The following is a 14,966-nucleotide window of genomic DNA, read 5'->3' as shown; positions in this document are numbered from 1 at the left end:
ATAACAGTAACAGTAATAATAACAGTGCAATAAAGATAAAACCAAGAACAACAGTATAATAGAAAGAACGATAGTACAACAGTACAAATCCATCCAACAACTACAGTACAACACTCGAAATAAACTGAATACACAACAAAATTGGCTGTCATAGCAGCCTCCGCCTAATACAAGCTACAACAACCTAATATACATACATAGAGAAAACACCTACAGTACTCCTACAATCAACTCTGAGCTCTGTATCTCACTACAACAACTCTAATCTAGCCACTGCCACTACCACCGATGGACCCTAACTCAAATACCAACCAATTCATGAGATCCTGATACTAAACGACTCTAAACTCGGAGCTAATGAAATGGTCAATAGTCTGGGCTCTCTCAACAATAGCCTGAGTCAAGGATCACACTCTCTCCTGTATATCGGGTGAAGGGGCATGGATGCCCTGAAAAGGCCCAACCGGTATGAGGTCAAGCTGTGCCGCTAACCCCGGGCTCTGCTCTCGGATCAAAGACTGGGTCACCGGCTCGATGAATATGGTAAGGGATCGGGGAGGATGCACCTGAAAGAACGGATGGAGGAACAGGTGGTCTCGAGGTGGAAGAACTGGGACCACACCCTCGAGGGAAATCCCTAACAACCGACACTGACCTTCGTACCCAACGAGGATGGGCACTAGGTCCTGACACACCTCCTGGTACAACTGGAGGAACGGGTGGGGGAGGCATGTGAGTCTCCTCAGCTATGACATCCAAAGTTCTCTCAGAGTCTGAATCATCTGAATCTGACTGGTTCCCCCGAGATGGAGAACTAGAAATCACTATGGGCCACTGTCAACAATATAAATATACAAGAAAGACATAACAAGGTTAAGGCAAGTCTATTAAAATATTAATAGATGTCAGGGTAACACCGTCGGAACCCTCGACTGACTCTTAGGGTTTCTCCTTTAAATGAGTTGCTGACTCACACTTTAGGACACACTTCCTACACCTTTCTGACTCAATCCTTAACCTAAATCAGGGACTTGAACCTGTGGCTCTGATACCAACTGTGACAGCCTCAACCCCGGGGTCAGGGGCTAACATCACCAAAATATTACAAACTACAAATATAAATTACTAATTAAACTTTATTATAAAACACGACCCCAAACCAGGAGCCGATGCAGGTTCAAGTATTATTTAGGTTACAACACAACAACTAACTAACTTATTCCACAATCCGACACTTTAACTTATTACAGCAACTCATCAGACTTCAGGGTCTGATACAACTATCTCAGAGGAGCCGGGACCGGAGGGGGCTGACACTATACTCTGCCCTGGTCTTCTAGACATCTGCAATAAATAAGTACAAAACAAGCTGCAAGGGTGGGCAATCAATTGCTCAACAGTACCACTATATGAATAACAAGTAAAATAATGTATATATAACAATATAGGAATAGATATCAGGTCTCGTTTATGAAAACAAGTAAAACATGTACAAACTGGATATCAAAACTAGCATGCTTTGAAAAACAATATCACTGTAGTGTGCTGTGTAAAAATACCAGAGTCCAATTTTAGCATGCTATTTCTTTTCCAAAATCACTGTCCCATTACAGGAACAATAAATCATCTGTCCCGTTATGGGGACCACAAAACCGTTTGTTCCGTTACGGGAACCACTAAACCAAAATCAGATATCAAATTGGACGAATCCTAGGGACAACTGATCAGTCTATCCCACCATAGTTTGTTCCAGAAATCAGAGACTAGCTAGGTCTCTATCATGCTGGACTAAGCGGTCTAAATAGGGCACGCAACCGACTTAGCCTCTTACGCAACCATGCTGGGCCGTTATGAGCCTTTTACGCAACCATGCTGGGCGGTTACGAGCCTCTTACGCAGCCATCCACTATCTGATCTGTTTTTATCCAGTTTTCAAAATCAATTACACCTATCTCTTTTTAAATAATTATCTCACAATACACATTCTAAAATCTTTTCGATTTAATCACAATCTAGAGATAGGCATTTTCAGAAGTTACTTTTTCCCCAAAACATCAGTTAATAAAACATATTTAAATACGGGGAATATGTAACTTAAAACTTTCTGTTTCGATACGTAATTTAAATCAATAATCATTCATATATACTGAGCCGTAAAAGATTTGTTCAGGGGTACTTGCCTTGTGAAGCTTTACACTAACACTGACTCGGCTCTAACCCGACTTCAACTACTGGGTCCTTCGACTCGAACCTACAGAATTGAATCAACCTAGGTTAAACGACCGGTTATGCTTGACTTATCCTCACTAAACTAATTACCCAACGATACGATTCCCGACTCGTACACATTCGCATAATAATAATAATATACACATAATAATGGTACACATAACAATCAGGATTCGATTTATATCTACACTTTATTCGTATGTAAAAGTAATTTTTAAAATTTTTTTGACAGTGACTCCTCTATTTATAGACCTACCCGTCGAAACATCAATCGACGTCATAACCCAACAATTCACAATTCGCAATTCATAATTTCCATACAACTCATCACACAAGTATTTATTTACGCTTTGAAAATAATTTATACGATCATTTTATTTATTTAAAATATTTAGGACTCAGATCAAAATCATCACCGTCCACCGTCCGCTCGTAAAAATTCATCGCGGACGGCGGAAAAATCTATTGGTGCCCAACGAGTCTCTGGTGTCCGAATAAATTTCACCGATTACTAAAACAATTTCCCGCACACATTGAATTTAATATCATGAAATATTAATCAAACATTTTCTGCACAAAAAGGAACCCAAATTAGAATTACAACAGTCCAAAAATAACTGCACACAAACAAGCCAACCAGGCCCAACTAAGGCCCAACAAAAGGCCCAACAGAAGCCCAACCCAACAAATCACAGCAGCAGCACACACACGGCCAACCGCCGCTGCACACATACACACACAACCACAATCATACACACACAGTCACACACACACACTTAATCATACACGCACGCGCATATATATATAATCATGTATGTATATTTATATAATCAAGCTGAAACGGGAACCGAAACCAGAAAGCTCGCCGGAACTACCGACCGAAAACTCACCGGAGCAACAGGATGAGAAATGGAGAAGAAGAAAGAGAAAGAGAAGAGAAATCGAGGAGGAGAAAGAGGGAGGGAAGAGAGACGAGATCGAGAGAGATTTGAGAGGAGAGAGATTTGATTGAGAGAGAGACAAAGAATATGGCTCATTTAGGGAGGGGAAATAACAGAGAAGGAGGAAAAAAAGAATAAGGCTTGGACACATATCATTGCATATGCCACAATTAAACACGTGTCCCGGTTTATCTGTTAGCCTGGTATTATATTGTTTTCTATTACAATAACGTACCGGCTGCGCGCTAAAACACATCAAAAAATTATAAACTTTATACCAAAATTCTCGAAATATTCGGAAGTTAATAAAATAAAGTTCTCACAATTTAATATGAAATTTTCAAACGCGCAAAATACCCGGATTTAACAAATTAACGAAACAACGGGCGATTGAAACTAATCCCGAAAATTACCAAAATAATTTTAAAATTCTCAGAATATTATGAACTTAATAAAATATGAGTTTCATAATTTTTGAGGAATCCTGGAATTAAATATGGATTTTACAAATAAACGCAATCAGAAAATCATTTAAAAATAAATAATTAACAAAATCTTGATTTGTAAATTTTATAAAATCCCAAAAATACTTATTGAAATTATAAATTCATAAAAATAATTTTAGAGACAATCCAAATATTTTTGAAAATAAGTTTACCATAAAATTATTTCTAAAAGTGAAACAAAAATAATATGGTGCAACTAATAATCATACAAATAATCCACGCAATCCAACAATTACATATAAATAATAGTAAATAGAACACAAAGATCAAAATAATATACACTCTTTATTTAATTAATTACGCAATAATTACACATTTAAATATTATAAAAATATACGAGTCGTTATATTAGTGATGAAGCTTTGAGATGAATGAGGATATTAGAATCAAAAATTTATCTTTCAGTTGTTGCTAAATGCGGAGAAACATTGTAAATATAAATTAGATAATTTTCATCATTCCATTTAGAGTTTCATTCCTCTTCCAAATACTCTCTAGACACAGCAACAACCCTCTCATTCATCTTTATTCTCCTCTCTCTTTCTGGCATATCATCAAAAAAAATGATATCATCCAAGTCTTCATTAAGATCTAAAGCAACATTGATCTTAGAGGGATCAATGCCATCTTTATCATCATCATCAGAGTGACTAAAGGCTTCATCATCTGCCGTTGGCTCTTTGAACTTCTGTGCCACTTCATCTTCAGCATCAAAGTTTAAATCAATATCTTCTAATGGAGCTGTGTGAGAACCAATAGCTTCTAAAACTTCCAGGTTAACACTATTAGTGAGATTTGGTTCAATTTCTTGAGGAATGGTGGTCATAGGTAAATGAACATCAGTATCTACTTCCAAAACCTCTGTGGCAGTTGAATGAGCTGGAGATTTAGGAATTGGAGTAGACATTGGAATTTCAGCTTCTGGAGTGGAGTGTTCTGCAACTTTAACAGAAACATGGATTGTAGATATTGGAATGGACTGTTGTATCATCTCAAATACCACATGGATTAGATACATTGGCATTGATTAACATTTATGATACTTTATTACGCTCCGTAAAGCTTTGTATTTGTGTATTTATACTCGAGTTGTTGGTGTTTTTACGTATTTTTGTAGTGTTTTTGCATTGCAGGCATTTTCCAGGTAATCAGGTAAATTAGCATGGTTGTAGTGCTAATTTGGTGTTTGGATGGTGTTAGAATAAATGCTCGTGAAAGATTGGCTCAAATCAGCAAGGAGAAGAAAAGAAATCAGAATTTTATTAAGAAGGACGGCGCACTCGCGCTGAAGTAGCGCACGTCCGCGCCCAATGAGCAGAAACTCAGCACGCCCGCGCTGGTCAAGCGTGCGCCCGCGCCAGGTCGGGGTAGCAGAATTCTGTTTCTATTGGGATTTTGAGAGTTTGAAGCCCTGGTCAATTCTACAACATATATATATACGTAAATACAGATGTTTTTCTTAAGGAGAGACGTACTAGAGTTAAGGAAAAGGAGTTAGAAGACCATAGAGCACAATTCAACCAAGACGAAGAAGATCTATTTTATTTTTGTGATTCTCTGGTTTAAGTTTTAACTTTGGATGCTAGTTTTCTTATTCTTGAACCTTTACTTGTGTTTTTTATTCGGTTTTATTAAGTATAAAGACTACCTTTATTATTTCATGCTTTCATCGGAACCCACATTGATGATGAGTCCGATTATGGGCTAATCATTATCATGGGGTTCTAGCGGATTTATTTATGGATTTCTTTAATTGAATTATTTCGATGCCTTAGTGTGTGGTGATTATATGATAACCTAGTATAGGTCGTGCTTATTCGTCTTATGAGTGTCGCGAACTTATAAGATAATGTGTTAATTCTTAATGAAGCGAAAGTGAATTGAAGGGTTTAGAAGTTGCCATGCTAGCATAGGTTCATGTGTTATTGTTATGCATGATTCGTAGGTAATTTTAACCATCTTACTTGCCCTATGTAATCTCAATATATAACTTATTCATTAAACCGTTATTTTGTCAAATTCTATAGACATATAAGGTCTCAATATAATTGGTGTCTATTCAGCTTCTATCTCTTTTGTGGATGTCTGGTAGTATGGTATTCGTGCAACGAAAGTTGGCATTTATCATTTTCATGTTATCTGATTAGTGTCATCACCATTACATGCCAAGGTTAAGAACAAAAAGGCTATTGAATGAAGTACTTAATGAAGTTAGAATCCCATGTTTGTGTTATATATTATTCAACTCTCCTACTCTTTTTAATTAATGTTCTCTAGTATAATTCTCAATAGTTAATCGTAGTATAATCAAAACTCAAATTGTCATTCGTCTTAGCATTGAATAATAGCCATATCATTATTGCATAAGTGCATAAATCACAAAGTTAATATAAGCCTGTCCCTGTGGGAACGAACTAGAAATAATTCTATATTACTTGCGAACGCGTATACTTGCGTGAATTTTAGCGCGTGTTTAGCAACTAACAAGTTTTTGGCGCCGCTGCCGGGTATACGGTATTAACTTTTAGTTTATGTGTTTTTTATCAATTATCGTTAAAGTTCATCGACTCGGACATTGTTACTTACTTACTCTTTTCCTTGTCATGTTTCAGGTACTCTAGCGAGCGTGTATGCATACGCGTTCGCGGGCTCGTAAGAGAACTCTAGATCAAGCCGAGGAAGAAGCTGTAGTGATTCGAAGGGAAGTTTTTGAGGATGAAGTGAAAGTAGAAGAAGAATAAAAAGTCGAGGAACCATCTTTAGTAGTGATTGGAGATCAAGCAGAAAATCCTAAGGCTCTGATGGAATATTCTCAGCCTAAGATCAATGATATTCAGCCAAGCATCAGCAGACCAACCATCTCGAATAACACTTTTGAGATCAAGTCGAGCACGATTCAGATGATACAGAACTCAGTTCAGTTTGGGGGTTCTCCTATAGAAGATCCCAACATGCACATTAGGGATTTCATCGAGATATGTGATACTTTCAAGTTCAATGGGGTGACTGAAGATGCTATCAAGCTGCGACTCTTCCCATTCTCGCTGAGGGACAAAGCAAAGTGCTGGTTACACTCTCTACCACCAGGATCTATCACCACATGGGAGGATCTTGCTCCAAAGTTTCTCACTAAATTCTTTCTTATGGTGAAGACTGCTGTAATCAGGAATGCTCTTACTCATTTTGCACAGAAAACTGTAGAATCTCTGTGTGAGGCTTAGAATTGATATAAGGAGAAGCTAAGGAAGTGCCCACACCATGGCATGCCTGATTGGATGATTATAAACTGTTTCTACAATTGATTGGGTGCTACTTCTAGACCCATGCTCGATGCAGCATCAGGAGGAGCCTTGTGGGCTAAGAGCTATAATGAAGCTTATGAATTGATCGAACTGATGGCTGCTAATGAATACCAGAATCCTTCTCAGAGGCTAACTTAGGGTAAAGTAGCTGGAATTTTGGAGTTGGATGCATCAACTGTTATAGCTTCCCAACTTAAGGCTATGATGATGAAGGTGGACACTTTGGCTAATTATGGAGTTAATCAAATCACTAGTGTTTGTGAGCTTTGTGTGGGAGCACATGAAACTGAGTAGTGTGCTACTTCTAGAAAATCGGCTCAATTTGTGAGCAACTTTCAGAGATCACAGCAACAAGCTCCAACCACTTATCATCCAAATAACCGCAATCATCCTAACTTCAGCTGGATTAACAATCAGAATGCAGTGCAACAATCTTATCAGCCATATACAATAAAGCAGTATAATCCTCCTAGTATTCAGCAACCGCAATATTCCCCTAGGCAATAACTTCAACATCAGCAGCTACCGGAAGCTAATGAAAAATATGAATTGGAGGAGTTGAGGCTCATGTGCAAGAGCCAAGCTGTGTCTATCAAGACCTTGGAGAATCAAATTGGGCAAATTGCTAATGCATTACTGAATCATCAACCGGGCATGCTTCCGAGCGATACTGAAGTGCCAGGTAAGAAGGAAGCTAAGGAGCATGTTAAGGCAATTACATTGAGGTCTGGTAAGGTTTTAAATCTTGAAAAAGCAAAGACTCCGGAATCTGAAGTTGAGGCTAAAGAAGAAGAAGTGCAGAAGGAAGCAGAAGTGGAACCAAGGAAGACTACTGTTGAGCACACTCCTCCTGAGGGTAATACAGGGGAGAAACAGATCTATCCTCCACCTCCTTTTCCTAAGAGGTTGTAGAAGAAAAAGCTGGATAAGTAGTTTGAGAAGTTTTTGGAGGTGTTCAAGAAACTTCACATAAACATACCTTTTGCGGAAGCTCTTGAGCAAATGCCTATTTACGTGAAGTTCATGAAAGGTATTCTCTCTGAGAAGGTGAAGCTTGATGACTTTGAGACCGTTGCTCTCACGGAGGAATGCAGTGCTATACTGCAACAGAAGTTGACTCCGAAGCTTAAAGATCCTGGAAGCTTCACTATTCCATGCACCATTGGAAATGTGTTATTTGACAAGTGCTTATGTGACTTGGGAGCTAGCATCAATCTGATGCCCTTGTCAATCTTCAAGAAGTTGGACTTGCCTGATCCAAAGCCTACTTATATGACTTTGCAGTTGGCCGATCGTTCTATTACATATCTACGAGATATTGTGGAGGATGTCTTGGTCAAGGTGGATAAACTCATCTTCCCTACTGATTTTGTAATTCTTGATTTTGAGGAGGATAAGAAGATTCCCATAATCTTGGGAAGACCTTTCTTGGCTACTGGCCGAAACTTGATAGATGTGCAGAAGGGTGAGCTCACCATGCGAGTGATGGATCAGGATGTAACTTTTAATGTGTTCAATGCCATGAAGTTCCCTACGGAAAATGAGGAGTGCTTAAAAGTGGAGTTGGTTGATTCTGTGGTTACTTCAGAACTTTATCAATTTCTAAGGTCCGATGCCTTAGAGAAAGCCTTGTTGGGGAATTCTAATAGTGAAGATGATGAAGGGGATGAGCAGTTGCAATTTTTGAATGCTTCTCCCTGGAAGAGGAAGATTAATATGCCTTTTGAATCTCTGGGAATGGAGGAGTTGAACAAAGCTCCTAAGTGCCTCAAGCCATCTATTGAGGAAGCTCCTACTCTTGAGTTTAAGCCTTTACCTGAATATTTGAGGTATGCATTTTTAGGTGATGCATCTACTTTTCCTGTTATTATTGCACCTGACCTTTCAGGTAGCGATGAAGAGAAGCTTTTGAGAATTCTTAGAGAATTCAAATCGACAATTGGTTGGACTATAGTAGATATCAAGGGAATCATCCCTTCTTATTGTATGCATAAAATTCTGCTAGAGGAAGGTAGCAAGCCTACTGTTGAGCAACAAAGAAGGTTAAACCCTAGCATGAAGGAAGTCGTGAAGAAGGAAATTCTTAAGTGCCTGGATGCAGGGATCATCTATCCCATTTATGACAGTTCTTGGGTGAGTCCGGTTCAGTGTGTACCAAAGAAAGGAGGTATCACAATCGTTGCTAATAAGAAGAATGAGCTCATTCCTACTCGAACAGTCATGGGGTGGAGAGTTTGCATGGATTACAGGAAGCTAAACAAGGCCACAAGAAAAGATCACTTCCCTCTGCCGTTTATTGATCAGATGCTTGACAGATTGGCTGGGCATGAGTACTACTTTCTTCTGGATGGTTATTCTGGTTATAATCAAATTTGCATTACTCTAGAAGATCAAGAGAAGACTACTTTCACTTGTCCATTTGGTACTTTTGCCTTTCGAAGACTTTCTTTTGGGTTATGTGAAGCACCGGCCACATTTCAGAGATGCATGATGGTTATCTTCTCTGATAGATTGGTTAGAATGTGGAGGTATTCATGGACGATTTCTCTGTATTTGGTGATTCATTTGATGATTGCTTTCAGAATCTAGGCAACATTCTCAAGAGGTGTGTTGAGACCAATTTGGTCCTAAATTGGGAAAAATATCATTTTATGGTGTGACAGGGCATTATTCTTGGGCACAAGGTTTCTAGTAAGGGTCTTGAGGTGGACAAAGCCAAAGTGGGGGTCATCAAAAATCTTCCCCCACCAATTTCTGTTAAGGGAGTTCGCAGTTTTCTTGGTCATGCGAGCTTCTACAGGCGGTTCATCAAGGACTTCTCAAAAATTTCTAAACATATATGGAATCTTCTGGAGAAGGATGTCCCGTTTAAGTTTGATGACGAGTGCGTGGCTGCTTTCAAGTTCTTAAAAAAGAGTCTAATCACGGCACCTGTCATAACTGCACCTGATTGGAATGAACCTTTTGAGATGATGTGCGATGCAAGTGACTATGCAGTTGGAACAGTTCTTGGGCAGAGAAAGAGCAACATATTTAATGTAGTCTACTATTCTAGTAAGACTCTTAATGGTGCTCATCTGAATTATACTAATACGAAGAAGGACCTTTTGGCTATTGTCTATGGTTTCGAGAAATTGAAATCTTATCTGCTTGGGATGAAGGTGACAGTTTTCACTGATCACGCTGCCATTCATTATCCCGTCTCGAAGAAGGACTCGAGGCCTAGATTAATTCGATGGGTTCTTTTACTCCAGGAATTTGAATTAGAGATCAAGGACAGAAAAGGGACTGAAAATCAAGTCGTTGATCATCTCTCGCGTTTAGAGGATCTGATTGCTACTTCACAAGATAAGACATTATTCAATGAGTCTTTTCCCGATGAGTAGCTGTTGGAATGCAAAAGGAGGAACCGTGGTTTGCAGACATTATGAACTACCTTGTCAGTAATATCATGCCTTTCGAATTGACATACGCTCAAAGGAAGAAGTTTCTTCATGAAGTGAAGTGGTATATGTGGGATGAGCCGTTTCTTTTTCGACAAGGAGCTGACCAAATCATCAGGAGATATATTCCTTATAGAGAAACGGGGGGGGGGGGATCTTACGAAATTGCCACTCAATGGCTTATGGAGGATATTATGGTGGAGAAAAGACAACAACTCGTATTCTTCAAGCAGGTTTCTTTTGGCCGAACTTGTTTAAAGATGCTCATCAGTTCATTTTGAAATATGATCGATGTTAACGTGTGGGTAATATGTCCAAGAGGGATGAGATGCCTCTTAATGTGCTTCTCGAGGTTGAAGTCTTCGATGTTTGGGGAATTGACTTCATGGGGCCATTTGTCTCATCTTGTAACAATCAGTATATCTTGTTGGCGGTTGATTATGTGTCGAAATAGATTGAAGTTAAGCGTTGCCAATGAACGATGCAAAAGTAGTGCTTAATTTTCTTCATAAGAAGATATTCACAAGATTAGGAACTCCAAGAGTCATATGATGAGGGATCGCATTTTTGCAATTGCAAGTTCACTGCTATGATGCAAAGATATAATGTGAATAATCACATTGATACAGCTTATCATCCTCAGATGAATGTTTAAGCCGGGGTATCTAACAGAGAGATCAAGCGCATTTTAGAGAAGGTAGTGTGTCCATCGAGAAAAGATTGGTCTTTGAAGCTTAATGAAGCTGTTTGGGCGTATAGAACAACATAGAAGACTCCATTGGGAATGTCGCCGTTTCAGTTGGTCTATGGTAAGGGGTGTCATTTGCCCGTGGAGATAGAGCATAAAGCATATTGGGCTTTGAAGAAGTTGAATCTCGACTTGGATGCAGCTGGAAAGAAGAGGATGCTTCAATTGAATGAACTCGACGAGTTTCGACTTCAAGCGTATGAAAATAACAAAATATATAAGGAGAAAGTCAAGAAGTGGTATGATGGGGGTCTAGTGCTCAAATCATTTGTGTCAGGGCAACAAGTTCTCTTGTTCGACTCTCGTCTCCACCTTTTTCCTGGAAAGTTGAAGTCAAGGTGGTCAGGGCCATTTGTTGTCAAAACTGTGTTTCCACATGGAGTGGTGGAGATTTTTTAGAATGATTTGGGCCAAGCATTCAAGGTAAATGGTCAGAGGTTGAAGCATTACTATGGTGACATGACAAACCGCGAGGTAGTTAGTGCCGTTTTATTATCCGTTTGATCTCGTATTTCTACGTTAAGCTAATGACGTAAAACAAGTGCTTCATGGGAGGCAACCCAAGTTTGTTGTACATTAGTAGGTAGAGGAAGCAAGAAGAAAAGAGAAAAACACAAAAAAAATCAGAAAAACAGAAAATTTCAGGGCCAACTTCAGAAGCTGAGCGCGCCCGCGCTGATCTAGCGCGTGGCCACGCTGGAATTCCAGAAACCAAGCACGCCCGCGCTGGTCTAGCGCGCGGCCGCATTGGGGTCCCGATTTAGAAATAAATAAAAAAGGCAGTTGTGAAGAGAAAATCGGGGTTTTTAATAGAAAATCAATTTCCACCCGATTTTTACTCTTCCACATCCCAAATTTCCCTCTCCAAATCAAACCCATTATTCCCACTATTCCCATAATCAATTCCCATTCTATTTCATATCTAATTCTCTTCTCACCTCCTATATATACACACACTTATACACAAGCTTCTCCACCACTTCTCAAATTCTCAAACAAAATTCTCTCTCAAACACTTATCTTGCATTCTCTCTTATTCAATCCCAATGGCACCCAAGAGACAAAGAACTCAAGTCAGCAACAACACCACTGATTCTTCGAGTGCAGGTGGTATGAGGCTGAGGTTTTTGACTCCTGAGGCTGAAGCAGAGTATACGAGGCTTCTCTCGAAGCCTATAGCAAATGAGCGAGGTTTTCTGCCATCGGGGAAGGATGGTAAATTGTTGGAGATGATCTTGGAGATGTGCTGGGTTGCTTTTTACGAGGCACCCGCTGCTGTGCCCATGAGTGTTGTTCGTGAGTTCTATGCTAATGCAAATACGGAGAAGAACGGTTTCTCTGTGGTTAGGGGGATGATGGTGGAGTATAGTGCGGATACGATAAGGAGGGTGATTGAACAACCCGCGAGGAAGCCTGGTAAGGACACCTGGAACGATAAGACTCCGGAAGATTTTGATTTGGATTTGATAGTTGCTACTTTGTGTGTGCCTGAGACTCATTGGAAGTTCAAGAGGGACACGACTGATTATTCCACGTTCCCGGCTTCGTGCATGAACAGGTTTACACGTGCTTGTAATTTATTTATTTGTGCTAACATCATGCCATCTTCTCATGTGCATGAGATTACTATGGAGCGTGCTCGTCTGTTGTGGGGTATTCTTCAGGGCGACTATGTGGACCTTGGGATGGTTATTTACCATAGTATTTTAAGGTTCTTGTGAGGAGGTACTACAGGGTCTATACCCTATGCGTTCATTGTGACGAAGCTGTGCTTGGTAGTTGGTGTTCATTGGCCCGCACATGAGCAGCTGCAGCTTCCCAGTGCTCCTATCGATAGTTCTACACTGTTGAACATGACAAAGTGGTATGGTGGGAAGCCCGATCCTAAGAGGCTTGGTTATTCTTATGACCATCTGTCAGGTGGAAGGCCAGCGGATCAGACTAATGCTGGTGGGACTTCGCAGGCTCGCCAAGCAGCATGGAGAGCTCAGTTGGGAGATGAGGCTTGTCCTTCGGGATCGCAGCAGTAGTAGGAGCAGGAGGAGGCATGAGCAGATGTTGGAGTTGGTTTGAGTACGATGCAGTATAGGCGTCCAGCGAGGAGGATGGATGCGATGCATGACATCCATAGTCGGTTTGCACATGATCTCACCCAGGCACTTGGGACTGCATTTAGAGCCACCGATGTTGACATCCAGTGGCCAATATTTGGTGAGGACTCTGTGTATCCACCTCCAGATACGCCTGACACTCCAACCGTTGAGGGTGATGATCTTGATTCCGAGTAGGTATGCCTGATTCCTTACTATTACCTTCACTGAGGACAGTGAAAATTTTAAGTTTGGGGGTAGTAGTTGAAGGAATATGTTTTGTGTGAGTCGCATATAGTTTGCATATTCATGATAGTTTAGTGCATATAGTTGCATATTTTTCTATGTAGTTTTTTTGTAGTTTTTATAATAGTTTGTTCATATAGTTTATGCATTTGCATTATAACATGACCCCTTAGATGATTTTTTCGATTGACTTGTGATATTGATGCTAGTGTAGTGATATCGTATTTAGTGATGTTAAGTCTTGTCGAATTGATTTGCATGCTAGAGACAATTGTATTTCACTAAGTCTTATAAGTTGCTTGAGTGATAGATCATGATCATGGTTTGTTTATTTGTCGTGGTTTAATAGCTTGTATAGATTTAGAATTTAGGATATTCTCTTAATGATAAAATAACATGGATTTTTAAAAATTGGAGAAAATTGGATTTCATTGCTAGTTGTTGTGGCTAGGTGTCAAATGGCTAGTAGCCGGCTCATATTTATATGAGTAATCTAGGGTTGAACGAGATGGAGCGAAACGCACTCGTTCAAATTTGTGAAAAAAGAAAAAAAGAAAGAAAGAAAAAGAAAAAAGAAAAAAAAGAAGTGTTGTGTATAATTGATCACGAGTGGGCTTTAGTACTCGAGTTATTAAGTTCTTAGGGGACTTTCTGCCTAGAGACCTAAGGCTTTTATAGTCTGGGATCCGCTAACCTAATGCTCGTTACATGGGTACTATTGTATAAGTCTTTTGTGGACCTCACTCATTACACGATCAAATAAGTATACTTGTGTTGTTTTGTTTTGAATAAAAGCATGAATCCATAATAAACTCCATTATAAAAATTGAAGTAAGTTATTTTGAGTCTAGCTTTTATTTTATTTACAACCTTGTGATTGCTTTGATGAGTAGTAATTCATGATTATTGATCTAGTTGCGATAGTATGTATGTAAGCAGTTGCACACATGTACGTCTCTGGTTTGTAGGTTGATTTGTAAGGTTTGGTTAATCTTTATGCGAATAACTGTATTTGTTGAGATGTTGCTTGTTGATTGGTTTAGTTATTCTATTGGGGATCGTTGTATTTAATTAGTTGCATTCATGCATTTTTATTTCTTATTCTTTGAGTCTGTTTAAGCTTGAGGACAAGCATCGATTCAAGTTTGGGGGTATGTTGAGTGGCATTTATGACACTTTATTACGCTCCGTAAAGCTTTGAATTGGTGTATTTGTACTCAAGTTTTTGGTGTTTTTACGTGTTTTTTTTGTGTTTTTGCATTACAGGCATTTTCCAGGCAATCAGGCAAATTAGCATGGTTGTAGTGCTAATTTGGTGTTTGGATGGTATTGGAATAAAGGCTTGTGAAAGACCGGCTCAAATCAACAAGGAGAAGAAAAGAAATCAGAATTTTATTCAGGAGGACGGCGCGCCCGCGTTGAAGTAGCGCGCGGCCGCGCCAGGCCGGGGTAGTAGAATTC

At 39.4% G+C, this 14,966-nt stretch overlaps 1 non-coding gene across 1 annotated transcript; it reads right to left on the bottom strand.

Moving 5' to 3' along the window:
* Nucleotides 1–6,834: 6,834 nt before the first annotated feature.
* On the bottom strand, nucleotides 6,835–6,941 carry LOC141663372 (small nucleolar RNA R71). The gene has a single exon (XR_012551447.1). It is a non-coding gene; the product is annotated as a small nucleolar RNA R71 (small nucleolar RNA).
* Nucleotides 6,942–14,966: the final 8,025 nt, after the last annotated feature.

The sequence above is a fragment of the Apium graveolens genome, chromosome 5, assembly GCF_009905375.1.
Source record: "Apium graveolens cultivar Ventura chromosome 5, ASM990537v1, whole genome shotgun sequence".
Taxonomy (NCBI): domain Eukaryota; kingdom Viridiplantae; phylum Streptophyta; class Magnoliopsida; order Apiales; family Apiaceae; genus Apium; species Apium graveolens.
This window is presented reverse-complemented; position numbering and strand designations above follow the sequence as displayed.